Source organism: Sarcophilus harrisii, chromosome 1 (assembly GCF_902635505.1).
Source record: "Sarcophilus harrisii chromosome 1, mSarHar1.11, whole genome shotgun sequence".
Taxonomy (NCBI): domain Eukaryota; kingdom Metazoa; phylum Chordata; class Mammalia; order Dasyuromorphia; family Dasyuridae; genus Sarcophilus; species Sarcophilus harrisii.
In genome coordinates this window covers 221,842,778-221,863,709 of record NC_045426.1, presented here as the reverse complement: position 1 = coordinate 221,863,709, position 20,932 = coordinate 221,842,778, and the positions used below count along the sequence as shown (strand labels likewise).

The following is a 20,932-nucleotide window of genomic DNA, read 5'->3' as shown; positions in this document are numbered from 1 at the left end:
GTCTCACTCATCTTAGAAATCATTTCAAAGAAATTTTTGAAATCCTTGTGGCTTAAATTGATGCAAGAAGTATTTTACAAAGAAATTTTGAAAAAATCAAAAAGACCCACTTGAAAATTGTATTATCATTATCACAATGTTAAATATAATAATTGCTGGTTTCATTTACACTTCATTGTGTTTTGTTCCTTTCCTATTCTGGAACAAGTTGACATGTCTATATCTGTAGCAAACGATAATTCTCAAAATCAAAATTGGAAAAATTCACTGAGGCCTTTAATTCAACGCATATTTTAATTACCCTTATAACTTCCTGAAGAAGAGCTCTTTTAGTTTCTTCTTGGGGACCAGAAGGGAAGAAAAACACCTTATCTCCCATGTCTACTTTTTTTTGGAAAATACTCTTTTTCCCTCAATTTCTACCAGTTGTTTCTTATCCAGTCCTCATCTAATTCTTTTTGTATTCAGGAGCCATTCATATTAATCATTTACTCACACCACACTGGTACTCAGAGGTTTTAGTTCACTAAAGTTTACATAGCTCAAAAAAATCTTGCCAATTAAATATTTCTCTTGGCTTGTGATACTGTTTTTAGTAATTTTTATATGGGTATATGAGTGTAATGATAGAATAAGACATCTCTAGGGGAGCAATGAAAAGCAGGGGAAAATCAAAGGTAGGTGCTGAGTACCTAATGAGGTATGAAGTCTATGAAATGGTTGGAAGTAAAAGGGAAAGAGGTGTAGTTTTTTGTCAGAATTGGGAGGATATTGTACAATATCTGGAGAAAAAGGAAAACTCATTTATAGAATTTAGAAAAGAGGAAGTAGTTACCTACTAATGAAAACATAAGGAAATATTGGAAATTGGTAAAGCTTAGAAGGAGGACTCACTTTAAGTGATGAAGAATATTTCCTCATACTAATTTATAGTTGAATCTGAGTCAACATATTACTTGATTGAATTCAGAATTAGGGAATTATATTCAAGGTAAAGACAAGTAAGATTAGAGGATCTATTGATTATTCCAACTCATTTAAAAGTAATTATAAATCTTTTAAGGTGAAAACAACTTTTGATTGAATTAATCAGTAAAAAATGGGTGTAAATAGGTATATAAATCTCCCTGAGTCAAAGCTGTCACTGTGGAAGAATATGAATAAAAATTAGGAGCTACCTTATAATCAGAAAGAGATTCAAAAGGACAGAAGGGGAGAGGAGAATTTTGAGTCCCACAGATCTGAATGAACTGTAAGACTAGAGTCAAACAGGAGAAAGAAAATAAAACAATTGCAACAACAACAACAAAAAAAGGTAGAGCATAAGTATTGAAAGAATGGACTTGGCCAAGAAAGCACATTGTCCATACAGAAATCGCAAAGAAATTGATTTAAACTGATTTCATCAATTGTACTCATTTACTCAATGACTGTCAGAAGTTTTGAGAAAAGTCTGCTCTTTCCCAAATATCCTCTCTTTGAGCCTATCTATCCAAAACTCAGTAATTTGCTGCTTCATTATCCATACATATTCTTCAACTACAGAAGTTAGGATTTAGAGATAAATATGTGTAAATTAAAGAAGCAATCCAAAATTCTGTTTAAAATTTACTAATTTTTTCAAGTGGGATATCTGAGTGATTTTGATGTTACTCTTACATTTTATCTAAAACAAACTTATAAAAAGAATATATAAAATTTAGAATGAGTTAATTGTTATAGCAGCTTGTTACAGATCCAAGATAAAGTTAAAATATCACATAGATCATCCTAAGTATTGTAGAAATATCCTAAGAAGTCACTGGGGACATTTGAGCACAGGGAATGACATAATTAGACCTGAGTTTTGAGAAGACTAATTTGACAATTGCATGAACATTGGCTTTTAGAGTTAAGAAAATGGAAATGAGAAGACAAGGAGTCTAGCTAAGAAAAATAAGGAGGTCTAGGTGAAAAGTAATTAGAGATTTGAAACAGGGTGGTAGCCATTTTAAGTTGCAACTTTAATCTGATAAAATTTGCTCCAAAAATCTATTTTGAAATAATTAAGGACTGAATTTAGGATGTGCAATTTTATACTAATTATTCCACAAACACTATAACTTCATCTCAGCTCTAAGTATTTTCTCTAGCTATATCCCATGCTAACAATGTTATCCCTCCTCTTCTGGACCAACTACTGACCTCTGTAGGTCCTTTAAGTCTCAATGAAAATCTCAAGATTTTCTACAAGATAATTTTCATTTAATTCCAAAGTTTTCTTTCAGTTAACTATTCCCTATTTGTGCTGTATATACTTTATGTTGTTGTGGTTATTTTTGTCTTTCATTCTCAAAGAGAACCATGATATTAGAGACATTCTGCCTTAACATGTGGGGGAATTGAATTTAAGTGAGGGAAGACTGTGCAAGGTCACCTTCCTCACTTTCTCTTCCACACCCATCTGTATCCCGTGGCCAAATATAGATCAGGACCAGTGGAGATAACCCTGAGATACTTTGCCCTTTTTAACTTAAGGTCTTAATTTGACAGAGGCCACATTCATTCAGTGATTAAGAATTAAGATTAAGAGTAAAAAATGGGCACAGAATGGCCTCCTTTACCTGACTTAATATACATATATTTGTTAATATGTCATTTCCTCCATTAGACTATAAATTTAAGGGTAAGAACTTTCTTTTGCCTCTTTTTATATACCAAGTACTTAGCACAATGACTAATATATAACATTTAATTACTAAATATTTGCTGATCAATTCATCTTTTCTTCCTACCATCTATTTTTCCATTTACATCTTTTATTCCTTCTTTTTCTTCAAATTTCCTTGTTAGTTTTATAGTGAGGCCAGATGACATCCATAACCTGCCACTCAATATTCTTTTATGACAATTATTTCAAATTCTTTAAAAAATGTGATATTCCAAGTTATGTGGACATATAACATCACTAACATATTGTTGATATTATAGCATTTTCAAGTATTCCCTTCCATCCTTATTTGATAGAGTTCTATAAATGGTATTGATAACAAAAATAGAAAGACAAAATTATCCCTATTTTTGAGGTAAGATAATATAATGATGATAAGAACTAAATAATATAGGAATTTTTATTATACCAAATTGACATAACAATCAAATGAAAAAAGAAAAAAAAAACTAAGTCTCATTTCATTCAACTGTAAAACTAAGAGAATGAACTGGGCCCTAGTAGTAAGTGATATCAAAGATTCCCTCCAATTATAAATCTGTATTCATATAAAATTATTAAAACATTTTCTAAAGTCATGTTTTTACCTTTTCAACAAGCATAATGAGGATTTCTAGATCCTTTTTTTTTTTTTTTTTTTTTTTTTTAATAGCCTTTTATTTACAGGATATATACATAGGTAACTTTACAGCATTAACAAATGCCAAACCTCTTTTCAATTTTTCCCTCTTCCCCACCTCCCAAATGTCAGGATGACCAGTAGATTTAAAATATATTAAAATATAACAGATACAAATAAGTATACCAAAAAAATTATTTTGTGACAAAAGAATCAGACTCTGAATTATTTAAATTAGCTTGGAAGGAAATCAAAAATGCAGGTGTCATAACTATAGGGTTGGGAACAATGTAATGGTTTTTAGTCATCTCCAGGTTCTTTTTCTGGGTATAGCTAGTTCAGTTCATTACGTCCATTAGAAATGTTTGGTTGATTCGTTGCTGAGGATCTGATCCATCAGAACTGGTCATCATCTAGTATTGTTGAAGGTATAAGTCTCCTGGTCCTGCTCATTTCCTCAGCATCAGTTCGTGAAGTCTCCCAGGCCTTGCAAATCATCCGTTGGTCATTTCTTACAGAACAGTAATATTCCATAATTTTTCATAACAATTTTTCAGCCATTCTCCAACTGATGGACATCCATTCAGTTTCAGTTTCTAACCACTACAAAAGGGCTGCCCAAACATTCGTGCACATACAGGTCCTTCCCTTTTTATAATCTCAGGATATAATCCAGTAGTAACCTCTGGATCAAAGGGGTATCACAGTTTGATAACTTTTTGAGCATGGATCCAAAACTACTTCAAAATGGTTTTCGTTCACACCCCCAACAATGAATCAATGTCCCAGTTTTCCCCACTCCCCTCCAACAATCTATTATTTTTCCTTCATCTTAGAATCGCAGGTGTGTAGTGGTATCTTAGAGTTGTCTTAATTTCATTTCTCTGATTAATAAACTTGGGCATCTTTTCATATGACTAGAAATAGTTTCAATTTCTTCATCTGGTTGTCTTTCTATCCTTTGACCATTTTTCAATTGGAAAATGGCGATTTTTTATAAATTAGGTTAATTTATATATTTTAAATGAGGCTTTATCAGAACCTTTGACTGTAAAAATATTTTCCCCAGTTTTTCTTCCCTTCTAATCTTGTCTGCATTAGTTTTGTTTGTAAACTTTTATTTGGTATAATCGAAATTTTCTATTTTGTGATCATTGATCTCTAGTTCTGCTTTGGTCATAAAGACCTTCCCTTCCACAGGTCTGAGGGGTAAACTATCCTATTTCCTTAATTTATTAAAATTTCATTCTTTATGCCTAGGTCTTGGTTTTGACCTTATCTTGGTGTATGTTAAGTATGGATCAATCCAGTTTCTGCCATTTAGTTTCCAATTTTCCCAGCAATTTTTATCAAACAGTAAGTTCTTATCCCAAAATGGATCTTTGGGTTTTCAAAGACTAGGTTGCTATATTTTTGACTGTTTTATCCTTGAACCCAATCTTTCCACTGATCAATAATCTATTCCTTAGCCAATACCAAATAGTTTTGGTAACTGCTCTTATAATATAATTTTAGATCCTTTAAAACCACCATCATTTGATTTTTCATTAATTCCCTTGAAATTTTGACCTTTTGTTTTCCAAAACTTTGTTGATTTTTTAGGTCATTAAAATAGTTTTAGTCTGATTGGTATAGCGCTAAATAAATGATTAGTTTAGGTAATATTTTATCTTTATTATATTTTCGCCCTATCCAAGGGTTTGAATATTTTTCAATTGGTTAGATGACTTAATTTGTGGAAAAGTGGTCTGAATTTTGTCATAAAGTTTCTAATTTCCCTTGGGATAGATTCCTAAATATTTTATATTATCAGTAGTTACTTTAAATGGAATTTCTTTTGTAACTCTGACGTTGGATTTTTTAGGATATAAAAATGCTGATGACTTATGTGGGTTTTTTTATAACCACCTTTTAAAAAGTTTGGTTATTTCTTAACTTTTAGAAATTCGGGGTTCTCTAAGTATACCATCATGTCATCGGCAAAGAGTGATATTTGGCTTCCTCATTTTCTTCTTATTCCTTTAACTTTTCTCAGCTCTTATTGCTATATAGCTTTCTAATACAATATTAAATATTTAACGGTAGGGGCAACCTTGTTTCCTCCAGATCTTATTGGGAAGGGTTGCAGTTTTTCCATTACATATGATGCTTACTGATGGTTTTAAATAGATGCTGTATTATTTTAAGGAAAAGTCCATTTATTCCTATACTCCAATGTTTTTAATAGGAATGGATGTTGGATTTTATCAAATGTTTTCTGCATCTATTGAAATGATCATTGGTTTTGTTAATTTTTAAAAGGCCAATTATATTGATATTTTCCTAATATTGACCACCCCTGCATTCCTGGTATAAACCTACTTGATCAATTATTATCTTGGGATGATTTTCATCTTTTTGCTAATATCTTATTTAAGATTTTAGCATCAATTTCATTAGGAGTTGGTCTATAATTTTCTTTCTTGTTTTCACCTACCTGGTTTGGTATCATACCATTTTTATGAAGATTTGGTAGGACTCCTTCATTCCCCTATTTTATCAAATAATTTATATAGCATTGGGGCCAATTTTTTTAAATGTTTGTAAAATTCATATAAATCCATCTTCCGGGGTTTTTTCTTAGGGAGTTGTTTAATTCCGTTCTATTTCTTTTTCTGAAATGGGACTATTCAAACAATTTACCTTTCTTTTATCTGGGAAGTCTGTATTTTTGGATAGTCATCCATTTCACTTAGGTTATCAAATTTATTGGCATAAAGTTGAGCAAAATAATTCCTTATTATTTTCTAATTTTCTTCATTGGTGGAAAGTTCTCCTTTTCATTTTTAAGACTACTAATTTCTTTCCTCCCTCCTTTTTCTAATCAGATTTACCAAAACATCTATTTTATTGGCTTTTCATAAACCAACTCTTAGTTTTATTAATTATTAAAGTTTTTTTTACTTTCAATTTTTTTAATTTCCTTTTAATTTTAAATTTTCCAATTTAGTATTTGATTGGGGGGTTTTAATTTGGTCTTTTTTTAGTTTTTTTTTAGTTAAGAATTCATTAATCTTTTCTTTCTTTTTATTCAAGTAAGCCTCTAAGGATATAAAATTCCCTCTTATTACCCTTTGGCTGCATCCCACAAATTTTGGTATGATGTCCATCATTGTCATTATCTTATAAATTATTAATTGTATCTATAATTTGCTCTTCACCCAATCATTTTTTAAGATGGATTGTTTAGTTTCCAATTACTTTTTTCTATTTCCCCCTAACTTTTGTTGAATGTAGTTTTATTGCATCATGATCTGAAAAGAAAGATTTACTATTTCGCCTTGCATTTAATTTAGGTCTTTATGTCCAAATATGGTCAATTTTGAATAGGTTCATGAACGCGGGAAGAAAGTATATTCCTTCTATCTCCATTCAATTTTCCAAAGACCAATATCCTAAATTTTCTTATTCTATTTACTTTTTTTTCTTTCTTATTTGTTTTCTGGTTTGATTTGTCTAATTTGAGGGCAAGGTTGGATCTCCTACTATTACAGTTTTGTTGTCTTTTCTTCTTGCAACTCTCTTAACTTCTCCTTTGGAAGTTGGTCCATACCACTTGTGCATATATGTTTAATATTATATTGCTTCATTTTTATGTACCCTTTAGCAGGATGTAGTTACCTTCCTTATCTCTTTTAATTAGATCAATTTTCTTTTGCTTGATCTGAGATAAGGATTTCCCCCCTTTTTTTGCTTCACCTGAAGCATAATAGATTTTGCTCCAGCCTTTTCTTTTTACTCTATTATCCCCCTTTAGATGTGTTTTTTAAAAACATATTGGGGTTCTGACTTTGCCATTGCTATCCCCCTCTTTATGGGGGAGTTCATCCCATTACATTTACGGTTAGAATTACTAAATCTGTTTTCCTGCCATCCTAATAACCCCAGATTTGCTTTACTTTTCCCTCCCCCAACCCTCTTTCCCCTTTTAAACTTATGACCCCTCTTGTATAGTACTTATCCCTTTATAATCCCTCCTCCCCCACTTTGAGTCTTTTCCCCTTCCTTCCCTTATTCTCTTTTTCTTTTCCTTTTTCCTCCCCCTTTTAATGAGGCGAGAAAATTTTCTCTAAAACAAATGTCAATTATTTTTCTTTTGGAACTTGATGAGGTAAGATTCCACTGTTCCTCCCCTCTCTAAATTCCTCAGATATGATAAGTTTCCTTTCTTTGTGGATGTGGTTTCCCCTTTTTCCCTCCTTCCCACCTTATTCTGCCATTCCTTTTCCATATCTACTTCCCTTTTTTATTTATTCAAATAAATCAAATTATACATGTATTCTTTTTATATCCACAACAAAATACAATTTCAAGGTTATTTTACCTTTCTGCATCTCTTAGTTCTTTTTGGAATCAAATTTTTTTTTAGTTCGTTTTTTTCTTCAGAAACAAATGGAATTCATTTTTTCATTAAATTCCATCTTCTTCCTGGAAAATCTCAAAAGCTGGTATTATTCTTGGCTGCATCTCAAGTTCTTGTGCCTTTCGGAAATCATTTCAGGCCCTTCTTTCCTTTAATGTAAGGCAGCCAGATCTTTGATCCTTTATTGTGGCACCCCGGTATTTAAATGGTTTTGGCTGCTTTAAAATTTTTCCTTAATCGTAGTTCTAAATTTGGTTTTTGGGGTTTTTATTTTAGTTTCTTTCGAAGGTTTCGATGAATTCTTTCAATGCCTTTTTACCTTCGTTCTATTACATCCCGGGCAGTTCTCTTTGATGATTTCTTTTAAAATAGTATCTAGGCTCTTTTTTTTCATCATAGTTTTCAAGTCCCAATAATCCTGTTATCTCTCCTGATCTTTTTCCAATCTGTCGTTTTTGAGTAGATAATTCTGGTTTTCCAGTTTGTCATTTTTGTTTTTGACTGATTTTGCTGTCTCAATGAATCATTAGTTTCAATTTTTCAGTTCTAATTTTAAAATTATTTTCTTCAATAGCTTTTTTCTTCTTTCTTATATGTCCAATTGGTTTTGAATGTATTGTTTTGGTCTGTAATTTTTTTCCATTTCACTAATTTTTTTTTTTAGTAATTATTTCTTTTTTCAATTCACAGATCCTACTTTCTTGGTGTTTCTTTGTCTTTTCAATTCACAGATCCTCTTTCTTTTGGGTTCTTTGTCTTTCCAATTCAAATCCTACTTTCTAGTGAATTCTTTTTTTCCAACCAATTCTTACTTTCCTGAGTTTTTTTTTTTCAATTCGTTTTTGGGTTGTTGCTTCCCTTGGGCTTCTCTTTCCTTTCCCCATTTATCTTCTAACTCTTTTAGACTTTAATGGTCTCTTCTATAACTTATGTAAGGAGGACAGTCGTGCATTTTGCTGTTTGAGGTCTCTTCAGGTTTGCTGACCTGCTCTTTTCTGCATAGAAGCTGTCGATTTTCTTTTCATCTTTTTATTTTCATTTTGAAAAGTTTAGGGTGGTCTCCAAAAGGGGTTACCAGCCCCTCAGAGCAGGGAAAGATGTAAAAAGATTTGGCTGAGGTATGGGAGTGCTCTGGGTGAGGCCCTTCCCCAACAGGAAGTGGATTCAGCACTGGCCGAGCTATTAAACTCTTAGTGGGGCTAGGGATTATCGTTGCTCTCGGCTGGCTAAGTGGTGAAGTTCACCCCAGGCGGGCCTCTTTGGACTTGAGTTTAGCTGATTGGGAACGCGACCGCCACAAACTCTGAGTGTCTCGCCTGATCCTCGGCCCTGGAAAGTTTGGCCCCAAGCCGAGCTCCCCACTGCGCAGACTGGAGGCTAACCCGCCGTCCTCCCTGCCGTGGGATCCCCCCCAAAGGCCCGACGGGGTTGGGGCTGCCGCTTGTCTGAGATCTTGCCTTCCCCTCGGTTTGAGACCTCCTCGAACCAATTTCTCCCGGTCTGTCTGATCCCCCGGCCCGGAACCAACCTTTTTGGCGAGACTGCAGATTTTCTTCGGGGTTTTCACTTCTTATCTTTACGAATTGTAGCAGTCAAGACTATTTTGAGGCTCGAATAATATTGATAAAGAGGGAAGGAAGAGTTAGAAAGTCGGGACTTCTCCGCCCTTATCCGCCCGGTTCTAGATCCTGAGAGATGCTACAGGTTTTTGTTTTCTTTCTGATATCTTTGTCTCTATTCTAACAGTCTCAAACTTTTCCAAAATGGTAGAACCCTTCAATTAAAAACAAACCTTTGGTAAAACTCTAATAACCTAATCTAATAACCTAGAGAATTACTGCCATTTTCATTTTTCTTTTTGTTTGTTTGCTTAAAAAAATATATATACTTATCAAGAGGCAGCTAAGTGTCAGACTGGATAGGGCACTAGCCCTGAAGTCAGGAGGACCTGAGTTCAAATCCGGCCTCAGACACTTAACACTTTTTAGCTGTGTGACCCTGGTAAGTCACTTAACCCCAATTGCCTCAGGAAAAATTTGATAAATTAATGAAAAATTATTAAAGGTATTTTCACTGAAAACAAAAATCATTTATTCTTTTGTTGTTATTCATTCTTATTATTACTTATAAAATTGGAAGCTTGTATTTAATTATAGTAGCAAAAGTAAATCAATGCCTATTCTCTGTACAAATAAAGCAAATATTTCATTTGAAATTTCTAGGGAAGAAGAATTTTGTTTCTGTTGACAAGTGGGATCTTTAATTACAAAGGATTGGATCATTACAGACTCAATAAGAAGGTCTATTTAAGGTGGGGGAAAAGTTAAGAAAAAATGCCAATGTAGTGACCTAAATAGCTTTGTAATTCCAAGAAATTGATTGTCCAAGATATAAATTTGGCTATCCAGTACACTGATCAGGTTAGAACAAGTAGAGATTGTTCTTATCTACTATAATTTCCTATTACATGGCACAAAGGAAAACTTTAAGATTTTTTTTTCACAAATATATCATTCCATATATATTTTCTTTGAATTAGTAACATAGGTCAAATCACTGAAGGACTTGCTTTGTCCTTGAGGCACATATGAGAAATATGATAGAAATAAAATGGAATTTCCCCAAAAATTCAACTGTGTAGAATTTCTCTTATAAATAATAGTTTTCTTTTCATTGTATTAAACTACTGATTTGCACAAGGAAATAATATTAACATTCAGCTTTCTCAAACAATAATTGTATGTTTTCACTAGTGTATTGATAGAAAGACAAATAATGGGAATGAATTTTACTGAAAAGATTTTGTGACTACTCCAAATATGAAAGTAGGTCACTTTCACTTTGTCCAACGCTTTAGTCCAAGGATGCTCCTTTTTCAATCTCATTAGTTGTGAAAACAGAATTGTTTCTTGTTTTACTGTCCAAGGACACCATAACTTAATTACAAATGATACAAAAAAATAACCGAATGTTTTTCTTTATTTTGGATGATGACCAAAGTTTTCTGAAACATTTTAAAATATGAAATAGTAAAGAACAACCTTATAGAAGTTACAGTCCTTATATCATTATCATTATTTTTAGTATCAAAACAACTTTTTAAAAGCCTAATCCAATATCCATATTTTAAACACTTGGTTTAGGGTTTGGGTCAACATCAAAGCAAGGGTTATATACAGTGAACCTATGTTCCCTGAGATCACTGTGACAATTTTGGAAGCTTTACAGCAACACTAAAATACTTCCTAATTATACATTACAATTACAATTGGTTGGGTTAGTAACCTCACCTAGTAATTAAATTATTGCTAAGAATATGCAACATAGAGTTGCAATTCAATACTAATTGGCATTGTTATGATAATTCTCTGGATATAGAATCTAGCAGAGCAAGTGTTTCATACTTTGATCCTTCCAGAAACATGAATGTATGTGAACAATCTCAAATACTAGTATTACATCAGGTGGAAATGGTTTGTTGCAGACATTATCGCTAAAGCACACAATATACAAGGGGCATCTGAAGTGGACTGAAGATATAAATGTTTTTATTTTGCACAAACTATAAAATTGCAAATTTGGAAATCACTTTTACTAGTGTATTTTAGTTGAAGTATAGTCTCCCATACAGCATTTGGGCACTGATGCTATATCTTTGAGAAAAATATCAAAAGGAAGGAATACTTTTCTAGAGGGAATTAAAGTTACTTTCTATCAGAGAAAGATCCTAGGAGTCACTATGACAGTTTGATAGAATTGCATTCTGAAAGAGAATTTCTAAAGAGATTTGAAAAGATATTTTAGAGGATGAGATTTTTGCCCAGGCATAAACATGTGAGCACTTAGCCTGAAAAATATCTGACAAGAACACCTGGAATAGAGAACAGACTGAACTAGTAGTTGGCAGTTACTGGAAGCTAGTGAGACAAGTCCATTGAGCATGTTCCTTCTCTTTTCAAAGTAGTAAATCTGCCTTCAGTATCCATCAGAGACAATAGAAATAGCTAACTACTCAACTTGTGATTTCATTAGTATATAGAGTTCCCGGGTGAGGAAACTTTCTTTATCACTATAGATTGGCAACTTATTTTCAAATTAATTATAGAACACTGAGGGGTTATTGTAATGATAGGGAGATAGACAGACAGATAAACAGACAGATAGATAGAAAAATATCATAGATTAGTTTAGGTCCAAGACAGGCAATAGTGAAAAAGGACTTAAGTGCTTATTATGTTGGGCACTGAAATATATGATAAAAAACTTCAAGAAAAGAATTGCTTCATGCTGAACATGACAATGACTAAATATTAAAAGAAAGAATGCAATATATGAACTTTCAGGTTATGTCAGCAATAAGATGGCCAATGAGACATATTCTCCAATGCCCACATCCTCTTAAAGTTTTCCAAAACAAAAATTATATACTAAAGGTAGAACAGCCTCCTTTGTTTCCATGAATTAGGATGCCCAGAATTCAAAAGGAGGGTGAGCTAATATCCATTACTCTTAGCTCACTTAGTATCCCTCCTCGACTTCTTATATTTCTGGCAGCAAGGTTGCACTAGCAAACTCAAAAAACATGATAAGAGCTTATATTGAAACCCACTTCTTTATACCAGTCCTCCCTTCTTTTCAGTGTTATGAAGATACTATTTCTGGGCTACAGAATTTTGTTCCGGCTTCAATAGTCTGCTTGGTCAATGCCCTTAAAGAGCAAAAACTTGTCAGGTGCTGCAACTAGGAAAGATCAATATTGCATACTGCAAAGCTAGCGCTGGGCATAACTAATTCTGAATCACTGAAGAATAGAACTAGTGAGATAGGTCAATAAGATAGACCACTGAGTGCTCTGGACTCTATAGTACTCCACCAATTTTGTTGGAAAGCATATAGAGCCAATATTGGCAATTTTTGACCAAAGTAATTTGGGGCAGAGACCCAGGACAAAATACCATAAGTGATCTAGCATGAAAGGAAGTAGAAGTACTTGAGATCCACCCACAAAGGGAACCACAAACAGAGAGTTGGGAATTAGGAAGTGAGTGATAAGGAAAACAACAGGAAAAATACTGGAAGTATTCAAAGTTGAGAAAGCAGAAATTTCAAAGATATTGAACACAAACAGATAAATCAATAATAGTCATTAATGCCTCATATCTAATCAATGATTTTGGACATCTAAGGATAAAAGTGTAAAATAAAGGAGAGTGATCCAATACTTGGTGAGACAGAAGAACCTCTGGAATTTGAGGAAAATATTTTACTACAACATGCTTTTTCTGAGTGGTTTAAAAATAAATGAGAATGATCAGATCTGATGAAATATTCTGAATCATAAAAATAATGAGTTGCAAACAAACAGAAAATGAGTTTGTAATTGTAACCTCACCAAAGAAACAAGAAAAAAAGAATAATAGATTAGGAATGCAGATACGTAGAAATGACAGAAAACCTCAGAAAGGATAGGAAAGAAAAACATTTAGAAAATCTAACCATCCATGCTCATCACACAAACAAAATGTACTGATCTCAAAATAGGAGATGTAGAGACAGTCAAAAGATTATTAATTTCCCAGAAATACTCAAGAGGACAAAAAAAATCTTGTTATCATAATGAATGAAATAATAGAAGATAACTTCAATATCTATGATAGTATAAAATGAAATATGAAATAATTCAGTTTATCCATGGGCAGGAAAAAAGAAACAAAACAAAATTGTGAGCTTCAAATTACATAATGCTTAAATTTAATAATCAATTCAGAAACAAGTTTCATAAGCCATCAAGAAAAATATTATCAAATATAAAAGAAAAGATATTTTAGTAATGCAAGACTATGTTTCATCCATCAGAAAAAGGAGAAGTGATTGATGTTCCAAAAATGTAAAGTTATCCAAAGCTATTTCCATATTGGAAATGTTGGGAAAGAAAACACAAAGCAAATAAAAATAAATAAAATAAAAATATGCTTCAGTCTGCATTCAGAACATGTCAGTTCTCTCTATATATACAGATGATATTACTCATCATTAGTGCTTTGGAATTGTCTTGGAGCAGTCTTGATCAGATTAGTCATGTGTTTCACTGCTGCTTATACTTATTTTTTTTTGCATGTGGATGTAAATAATTTAACCTTGATTTATGCTATAATTTTTCTTTCCTATGCATCTTTTTATGCTTCTCTTCCATCTTGTTCTTGAAAATCAGATTTTTGTTCAGAACTCTTTTTTTTTCGTCAGAAATGCTTGAAAGTTCTCTGTTTTATTGAATATCCATTTTTTCTTCTGAAGGATTATGCTCACTTTTTCTGGATAGGTTATTTGTAATTCTTGTTTCCTTGCCTTCCAGAATATAATATTTAAAGCCCTCTGATCATCTAAAAGATAAGGTGCTAAATCCTGTGTAATAGTGACTTTTTGATATTTTAATTGCTTCTTTCTGACTTCATGCAGTATTTTCTTCTTTAATTGGGAGTTCTAAAATCTAGCAACAATAATGCTGGGAGTTTTTACATTGCAATTTCTTTCAGGAGGAGATTGGTAGATTCTTTTGCTTTCTATGTTATCCTCGGTTCTAGAATATCATGCCATTTTTCTTGTAATGTTTTGAAAGATGATGCCTACATTCTCTTTTCATCATAGCTAGTCCAATAATTCTTAACTTGTCTCCTGTTTCTATTTTCCAAATTAGTTGTTTTTCCAATGAGACATATCACATTCTCTTCTATTTCTTCATTCCTTTGATTTTATTTCACTTGTTATTAAAGTATAATGGACTCAATGACTTCCATATGCCCAATTTTAATTTTTAGGGATTTTTTTTTGTTTTCTTGTTTTTCCCCATTAGCTTTCACACATCTGTTTCCATTTGCCCAAATCTACCTTTTAAAGAATTGTTTTCTTTAGTGGATTTTTGAGCTTCCTTTTTCCTTTTTTATGTTTTCTTAATCAAGCTGTTGAATTTCATTAATCTCATTTTCTTCCCATTTTTCTCCTCTTTCTTACCTAATTAAAAAAAAAAAAAAACATGATTCCTTCCAGGACTGATTTCTTTAATAGACATGAGTTCAATCCACATTTTGAGTTCTTTGCATGTGGGTGTTTTGACATTTTTATCTGTTTCTGAGTTAGTGTTTTGATCTTCCTTGTCCCCACTGTGATTTTCTATGACCGGGTTCTCTCCTCCTGCTCATTTTTCCAGTTTATTTAGTGATATTTAAATTCAAGTTCAATTTCTGGGGACTGGAGAAAATACTATCCCAAGTTTCTTGCATTGGGTGTCAAGGGGCTAGTCACTGACCTATATCACCAGGCTTCAAAGCTTCACCAAGTTAATGGTATCTAGCTGCTGGCTTTTTACTGGGGATATGAGATCTCATAGCTGCCATGATGTGCTAGTGGTCTGCTGTGCCCAGGCCTTCATCACTGACCTATGCTGGGCCTCAGGGTCTCCTGCTTATTTGGTGGGACTCAGAGCCTGCTGCTGGTTTCCTTAGATACTATCTGCACTTGATTGTGTTGTCCTTTTACTTAAATGAGAAATTTTTCCTCACCACTTTTTTAAATTACATTGTTTCACCCCATCTTTTTCTTGGCTCTGGTATTCCATAATTTTGTTTTTTCTGAGACAATTGGGATTAAGTTATTTGCCCAGGTCAAGCAGCTAGGAAATGTTAAGTGCCTGAGGTCACATTTGAACTCAGGTCCTCCTGACTTGAGGGCTGGTGCTCTATCCATTTTGTGATCTAACTGCCCCCATAATTTTTTTTTTTTTTTGCTCTGAATTTTATAGTTGTTTGGAGGTAAATTTAAAAAAGCTAAAGGAGTTCCTGCTTTATTTTGCTATCTTGGCTCTGCTTCCTTGCTGAGAATTAATTTAAAAAATACAAAGTAGAAGAATAAGAAGGGATGAGGAGAAAAAAAATCTATCATATAAAATTGAAACATTAATTCAATAATTTGAATAACTAGTTGAAAAAATTAATATAATATATATATATATATATATATATATATATATATATATATATATATATGATATCAACAATGAACATAATGATCTTATCTGGAAATTTAACCAATGAAATTTAACACAAAGATTAAAGAAGCTCAGAAAATACTTTCATGAGCAAATATTTGACTTGAAAAATGTAGAAAATTAACTATCAAAGAAACACTATGTAACAATGTGATTTTATTTGCAAAATTTTAGGAGAAATAATAGCTTATTATGAGGAGTTTTATGTCAAAGCATAGAAAAAACAGTTGGGGGTAGAACCAGTTTAAAGAATCTTGGCAAATCCTCCAATGGATATGTAGTCAACGGATATGAACAGACAATTTTTTGATGAAGAAATTAAAGTAATTTCTAATCATGTGAAAAATGCTCTAAATCACTATTTATTAGAGAAATGCAAATTGAGGCAACTCCAAGGTACCACTATACACCTCTTAGATTAAGTAAGGTGGTAGGAAAAGAGAAATATAAATGTTAGAGGGATGTGAGAAAACTAGAACTCCAAATACATTGTTAGTGAATTTATGAACCAATCCCATCATTCTGGAGAGCAATTTGGAATTATGCCCAAGGGCTATCAAACTGTGCATACTTTTTGACCCAGCAATATCTCTACTGAATCTACATCCCAAAGAAGTAATAAAAAAGGGGAAAAGACCCATATGTACAAAAATGTTTGTAGAATCTTTTTTGAAGTGGCAAGGAACTGGAAACTGAATGGTTACTTATCAGTTGGGGAATGATGAATAAGTTATGGTCTATGAATTTAATGGAATATTCCTTCTGTAGGAAACAATCAGCAGAATAATTTCAAAAAAGACCTGAAGAAACTTGCATGAACTGATACTAAGTGAAGTGACTAAAACCAAGAGAACAAGACTATGTGAAGACTAACTGTGATGGACTTACCTCTTTTCAGCAATGAGGTGATTCAAGCCAATTCCAATAGACAGGATGGGGAAAGCCATCTGCACCCAGAGAGAGGACTGTGGGGAAGGAATGTGGATGACAACATATTATTTTCATCTTTTTGTGGTTGTTTCCTTGCTTTGTTTCTTCTTTCTCACTTTTTTTTCCTTTTTGATCTGATTTTTATTGTGCAGCCTGATAAATGTGGAAATGTGTTTAGAAGAATTGCACATGTTTAACATATATTGGAATAGTTGCTGTCTAGGGGGAGGGGATAGGTGGGATGGAAGGATAAAAATTTGAAACATGGTTTTGCAAGGATGAATGTTGGAAACTATCTTTGCAAGTATTTTGAAAATAAAAAGATATTATTAAAAATAAAAATTGTTTAATTAAAAAAGAAGCTTGGCAAAATATCCAACAATCCCATGAATATTTAAACATAGAAACAGAAAGATTCAGACAAAGGAAACGTTGAAAGTTTTGCAAAAAATCATGTAATATTTTTTCCCTATCAAGATCAATAGAATAAACATTTTAGGACATTAACATCACAATTTTATGTATACTTGTAGGAGGGGAAATGGAATTAAATAATGTAAAGACAGCAAAATAAACTAGATTGGAACAAATCTATAAAGGGGAATCTGAGTTGGAATACAGTTGTGAAGAAAATGAAACAATAATACATACATACATTAGCTGAAGGGTAGTAGACTATCAGAGAAATCACAAAATCTTGAAACCTTATCAATACCAATAAAACATAACTGAGGAAATAGCAATAACCTTCAACCTGAATGTTTGTTATCCCATTTATGCAAAATCATTTTAAAATATGTTTTACTTACTTCCACTGTTTTACTTTACTTCCTGGCTCCATGATTTTTTGTTCAATGCTCTCCAGGCCATGTATGGTCTCCCTTCCCATTTATAAGTACTAGTTTCCCTGGTATTTTTCAAGTTACAGCTTCGTGGCACAACTGATAGGATGTTTGATTTGGGGTAAAGAAGGTCTGTGTCCAATCCACCCTCACATATTTAGTAAGGGTAAGCCTGAGCAGATCACTTAATCTCTATCTACCTAAATTTGCTCAGTTGTGAAATGAAGATCATAATAGCTTCTATTTCATAGGACTGTCAGAAGAGTTAGTATTTGTGGAGTACTTAGTATAGTACCTGGAACATAATAGGACCTTAATAAATGTTTGCTCTCCAGGTCCCTTTCCTTTCTCCCTATCCTGCTCCCCTCTGCTTGGATTCTTATGTTTTCCATTTGAGATAACCTTGAATTTACACTGTATATATCTTGTGCATACTTAGTTGATTTCATATCATTTCATCCATTAGAATTTTATCTCTTTGAGGGCAAAAAAAATAATCTTTATCTTTCCAATGCTGGTGACTGACATAGTAAAAAGCTTATTCCTTGCTTACTGACTGCCTGAAGAAAAAAATACATATTTGTTTGGATTATTTAACTGTCTGTTAATTCATAGAGTTATTTTTTAAGCTTCATGTTTATCTTCAAGCACTTGGAATATGCTCTTGTATTTTACTGAAGTTAATGTGTTTACAATTTGTTTAAATGCCATGTATAAATAAGTGCATATGTGTTGAATTGAAAAATGTATTTACCTGGTCATGCTCCAAAAAAAAAGAAAAAAAAAGATAATATTTATTTAGGTAAATATTTATTTTATCCAAATAGTTACTTGTCTAGAAAATTATTTCAGCATAGGAAAATATATTTATTTCATTTTTTAGAAATGAGCTCAAACCATCTGTTTCTAATAAATGTGGCAAAAGGTCAAAAAATTCTATAATAAAAAAGGATTTCCAATATTTTTGTGAAAAAAATAAATATGAATACAGAAAAAAGATATTAGACAAAAGGAGTAGGTGTTATCTGCATTGCTTTTGGGGAGAGAGAAGATATATTTTTCACATGTCGATGAATGATCTTTTTAAACTGAAATTATCCCTTTGCTCACTTCATATCATCATCTTTTTGTTGATAAATGATGACTACTCTTTTTGGCCAAGAGGTATTTTTTTTAGTCATTAAAAACCATATGATTGACTATCTTCAACACATGCTCAGTTCCAAGTGCCATGTTCCTTCTGGTTTTAATAGGTCATCTGCTATCATTTATCTCCTACTGGAACTTTTCAGCTTTGACCTGCCACACCAGCTGTCTTCACTGTTGTTCTTGAGAGATTCAATTCTATTTGTCTTTGCCAATTTCCACTTTGTTGATGCTAGTTTTACGTGCTAGTCAGGCCAGATGGTATACCATCTTGAAGGATCCACCCCTTTATGTCATCTGGCTATTTAGAGAGATTCTCTTTCAAAAGCAACAGCTTGTGCTATCTGACAGATCTTTCACAGTGGAAAAAAATCATAAATCCTTATTCAGAATGACATTAATTAATTGGTCTCTGTCTAGGATTTATTCTTTTTGGCAAAAGTATTTAGGTAGCTTAATCATACCAACCTTGGGTTTTTTGACAAGTTCAACACCGAGATCACAAAGATGCCCTTCTTTAGTTCTTTTTACTGAGACTCTGAGTTACTTTTTTGAGGTTTTCATTTTAACTTCAACAAACATTTATTAAGTACTTATTATAATCAAAATACAGTGTATTAGACACAGCACATCAGGTAGAGGGAGAATGTAGAGTTGAAATAAGTAATTCTCCTCTCACAATGCTCAGAGAAAAACTACCAACTCATTCCTCAATTATTAAAAAAAAACAAAACAAAACACAAATGTCTTTTAATCATACACTCTCTATCCAAGTGATTCTGATAATCAGTTCTCGTCATTCAAACTCCATTGTTCAACATCTTCTTCACTAGTCCTTTACCACCCAAACCTTATTCTGATTCTTCTCAGTCACACTGTACCTCCAATGGTCCACTTGGCAACTACTCATTTCTTTAACTTTAGTCTCTGGAATATTCATTCCATAGGAAAAAAAAAGTTGTTTTTATCTTGAACCTTTTCAGTTCTCACTTGTTCCATATTTTGGTTCACATTGATACCTGACTCAACTCCCTTTCCAATATTGGATATATATTCATTCATTTCCTTTGACTCATTGCTTGAACTGGGAGAGTTAGAAGATACCTTCCTCCTCATTACCACATCCAGGAACTCTCTCTAACACCATAGTGTAACAACTCCTTTGAGATTCAATCAATCCATATCTACTATTCAATCAAAATTCTGGTGCTTGTCTACCAAATTCTTTTTTTTTTTAAATAAAACTTTTTGCCTTTTATAGGAAATCTACCAAACCTGCTTACAACCAGGACAGAGTAGCTTGAGAGGCTTTTCCAGGTATGTGGAAGCTGCAATGCTCTGACTCACCATCCCAGTTCCTTGACTCCCTTGTTCTGTGGTCTAGGCTTGGCAGACTGTCCCCCTGTGCATTATAAAAAGATCTTTTCTGAAGTTCCTCCAAGGTATCTTCTGGAAATATGTTGTACTCCATATACCTGTGGGTTCTTTGACTCTAAAACCAGTTTAAAGGCTTAATCTACTGTTGGTTTGAGAGAAGATCAGAGGAGGTCACATAGAGTCATGTCTGCTCTCCAGCATTTGTCCTCTGTCCAATATTTCCTTACTAATGATTTTTCACCTATCTATTCACCCATTCATCTATCCATCCATATATTCTGGGAAGCAACAACTGCTTCCCATAACCATGTATGAGATTAATCATTATTTGATGCAATATACCATTGAAAAATTCAAATTTCTGACTTCATTTTAACACTAACATGTCTTCAATGGAACTTGAGTCTTTTGGCATCATTTCCTTGAATTTTTGTATCACTTCTTTCCATTCTTCAAATAACTGCCAATTATCAAAGACAATAGAGGAAAAAAAAAAAGATTGGTTCAATGGTACATAATTTTGTTCTGGCTTTCTATATCTCAGTTCAGTTTCTGATAGTAGCACAGATCTCTGAGGAATCACAGTAGACTTTTATCTTTTTCAAAATATCAACCACAGTTTTGTTATAAAATGACCTAAATGACAGTATGTCTGCATCCTTATTAATTTTTCATAACTGTCATTATGAAATGAATTCATAGTTGGCTAGTGCTGTTAAATTACATCTAATTTGGCATTGGCCATAATATATAAGTGGATTATTATCAGTCATACTTAGAAATTGATTCTGTAAACATTGTCTTTGAAATTTGTAGTGACTCAAAACCAATTCATGCATGATAGTGAATGTCAGTAAGTCTAGTC

At 32.8% G+C, this 20,932-nt stretch overlaps 1 pseudogene; it reads right to left on the bottom strand.

Moving 5' to 3' along the window:
* Positions 1–8,971: 8,971 nt before the first annotated feature.
* Positions 8,972–20,932, bottom strand: part of LOC116419637 — a 149,108-nt pseudogene continuing 137,147 nt past the window's right edge.